This window comes from Olea europaea, chromosome 7, assembly GCF_002742605.1.
Source record: "Olea europaea var. sylvestris chromosome 7, O_europaea_v1, whole genome shotgun sequence".
Classification (NCBI taxonomy): Eukaryota; Viridiplantae; Streptophyta; class Magnoliopsida; order Lamiales; family Oleaceae; genus Olea; species Olea europaea.
Genome location: NC_036243.1, coordinates 20,671,786 through 20,675,462, shown reverse-complemented (window position 1 = coordinate 20,675,462; position 3,677 = coordinate 20,671,786). Strand labels below are relative to the sequence as shown.

At 36.0% G+C, this 3,677-nt stretch overlaps 1 pseudogene; it reads left to right on the top strand.

The window, feature by feature from the left end:
• The first annotated feature begins 2,100 nt into the window (after positions 1–2,100).
• The window catches only part of LOC111398049, an 11,932-nt pseudogene continuing 10,355 nt past the window's right edge, over positions 2,101–3,677 (top strand).

The window sequence follows — 3,677 nt, the reverse complement described above, 5'->3', positions numbered from 1 at the left end:
GAATTCTCCACAAGGTATTGTGTTAAACCACTTGATCTAAAAGATATGACCACATGCGCATCATTTAAATATTTTTTAACAGGTCCTCTCATGTGTAGGCGAACCTAACATGTGCACCATTTATTAAAATTGGTGGTGGCAATACTTGAACTCTGAATCTTTGCCTGTTGTCATATCATGCTAAATCGCTTGATCTAAAGTCTTTAACAATGGTTGTACCTTGATTTATGACTCTGTTGGGTTATATCCTTCCAGAATGACACACGTTTAATAAACATAATATTTCATAACGAAAATGATTATATTTCAATGACTTTAGCTTCTCTAATGTATGCACCCAAATTTTATTGGTTTAAAAGCTGAAATTCTGAGACTGTTGAACAGGAAAAGTTCTATGGTGTAGCAACCGTTAACATGTCTAGAGAAATTGTTAATGATCAAATTGTGAAGTTTGTAACGAAAGCAGTTGGAACCTCTTATTATTCTACAATAAGATCTGGCTCCAAAACAGATCGTGCAACGAGAATTTCCTACAAGGTAATGTTCTATTTGTATATCTGGCTCTGTATTACCATTATTGGACAAACTTGACATCATTACTCCTGAGAGAGAGACTCACTCTCTGGAGAGAGTTCGGGGCAGGGTGGCCTTATTCTTTCTTGGAAACCCCCCCCCCCCCCCCCCCCCCCCCCCACATTAAATAAGTTGGCCCCCCCCCCGCCCCCCGGATTGCATTTATATCTTTTGGTTTCTTGGTAAATAATGATTTGCAGGGTTACCTATTTTTCATGGCAGTTATTTTGTTTTATTGTTTCAGCTTAAGAACTATATTCAATCTTACTAGCTTGTTTTCACAGTATGGTAGCTCACGAGGGGTCTGTGGGACGCCTATTTTCTTTGTAAATGGATTTGCCTTACCCGACTAGGATTCACCTCTAGATTGCCAAGGATGGAAAGGAATCATCGATTTGCTACTGGCGAAGAAGGTGGAGACTGCAGAGGAGACTCCTGTACATTTCTTCATGAGTAAATTGCTCAGTGAATATCTGTTAATTTTCCTCGTGCATCCATTCGTGTTGGTTGGTATGAAGACAAAAAATATTTGTTTTTAATTTCCAAATAATGCTAAAATATCTGGAAATTGCCTGATTGAAAAGAATAATGCTATCTTGCATTGATGATGTTATAACACCAGTCTACATGACCACATTTGATTGGTTCAATTAAATAAATCATGTACATCTCAGTGAGTATCATTTAATGTCACGTAGTTGCTATTAAGCTGATGCTTTACACTAGCGGTGCTAAATTGTATTACTATATAGAAAATGACATATATCCTTTTGGCCTTGAGAACACTGGGGTAATTTTGCCACAGTTGATCATTTTCGGCGATTGTCGTGTGCATGTCAATCATTCTTTCCTGGGTAATGTCCTGATGTGTTTGGTTGCAATTTGAATTCCTATACTTTCGCTAATTGACTTTTGCTTCGATCATAGACTAGAAGTTTCTTGAAGACAAAGGAAGTAAAAGACTCTATAAAGAAGAAATTTCCATAACATGGCCAGTTATAATCACTTCTAATATACCAAATATGCTCATGATTTATTTGTGAAGGCACTAACTCCTGTCGCATCTTCAATTTGAGGAATATTATGATACAAATTATAGATCCCTTTTTCTAATAAAATAATTTTGCACATAAAAAATTACTTCTTACCAAATTTATTCTACAAAAAGAGCTCAAATGGGAGCTAAGTTGACAATATGGGACAGTTTAAAAAAATTAAAGAAGTTAACGATTTTATCATTTAATAAAATATTAACAGTGCTCTTAATCTTGTGGTAGATGAATCCTACGCAGCTTCGCAGCACAAGAGAAAGAAGCCTAAATTGACTAACGTCATCCGTTATCTCATTCTCCGCTATGATGTAATTGTGCGTTTGGCTGTAATTGTTGTACATTCTCCGAATCATTAAAAGCTTCCCTTTCCAATTATTTATTAACTGGCCGCATCATTAATCAAACAGCCATGCTACACAAACATAATTCTTTATATGCGAAATGATCGAACACTCACGCTTCATCAAACATAATTCTTTATATGCGAAATGATCGAACACTCACGCTTCATTAGTCGGGCATTATTTTATTCACATGTATGCACACTGTTGATCACCAAAATTGGGTCACTTTGAGATTTTCCTTAATCAAATTTCTCCTGTCGGGTCTTCGACTCCTCATTGATCACTGTAAAGTAATCTGCTTTCTCCAACACAAATATCTTGAATCACACTATCCAAATAAATTTCCCTTCTATTCCAGGCTCCAATTCTCATCCATTCTATTAAAAGAAAAGTTGATTGAAAGTATGCAGCAAAAAGAAATGGTGATCGATGAACAGATTTTAATAGTGGGTGCTGGTATATCCGGTCTCTCTACGGCTTTGGGGCTTCACAGGTATATGAAAATCTGCATGTTTAAAGCTTCAAAATTATACTTTACAACTAAATTATAAGTATTGTATGTATTTACATTATTATAGGTTGGGAATTCGAAGCCTGGTATTGGAATCATCGGACAGTTTAAGGATCTCTGGGTTTGCTCTTGCCATGTGGACCAATGCCTGGAGGGCACTTGATGCCCTCGGCATTGGAGAGCATCTCAGGACCAAGTCTGTGCAAATTAATGGGTATGGTTGCAAATTAATCGCTAAGGTTGGCTTGATATACTGGTACTGCGCTCATGATTTTTGAATTTGCTTGCTGTTTTTGTTGGTGCAGGTTTCAGATTTTTTCTCTGGATTCAAGGCTGCCCTCTTCAGAGAAACCCCCCCAGGCAGAAGTGGATTTGTGAGTACTTTTTGGTCTCCTCACGATTTTGTCTTATTCTTTGTTCGGAGAACAATTTGTGTTCACATTTGTAAGTGAAAGGCTCGACAAAAAAAATTTAACTTCTTGAACTTTGTCGAGGATTGTAACATAATAGAGAATTATAGACAATGTTGCAACTATTGATTCTAATTCTTGTCGATATTGGCCTTTGGTTGATCCTCTACAAGAGTATTTACTGTTTAGTATCATGGATTGGATGATGTCTTAATGAATTTAGATTTGAAAAGTTTTCAAGGGATACTTTGAAATTATTTATTGAATAATACTATTTAGCGCCATTAATTATTTATTGAATAATACTATTTAGCATCAATCATGCTAATCACTACTCTTGGTGGCTCATCCAACCAAAACATGTCTATTGGATAAATATAGGTGGACCTCCATTGTCATTTAGATTGATACTAGATAATTGATGCTAAATAGCATTATTCTTATTTAATATAGGGAAGATGTGTAAAACAGAATCCTTGGCAATGGAAATGCCCTCTTCCCCTAACCAACACAGGGGCTAGCTTGAACTCTTGAAAAATGCCTGTATTTTAAGCATTTTTCAATAAAATAGTATCAAAGAAAAGCGATTCCATACTTGCCAATTGACCAATTTTCATTTTCTCTCCCGAATTTGGTCCATTGTCTAACTTGCTTATTCCAGATATATGTTGTCAAACTATTTATAATCAGAGAAAATTTCGTAAATAATGCTGATTTTCAAAGATTTAAACAGAAAATAAGAATTCATTCTTTTTCGTGACCATGGGGACAGCGGTGGTGGTGGTGG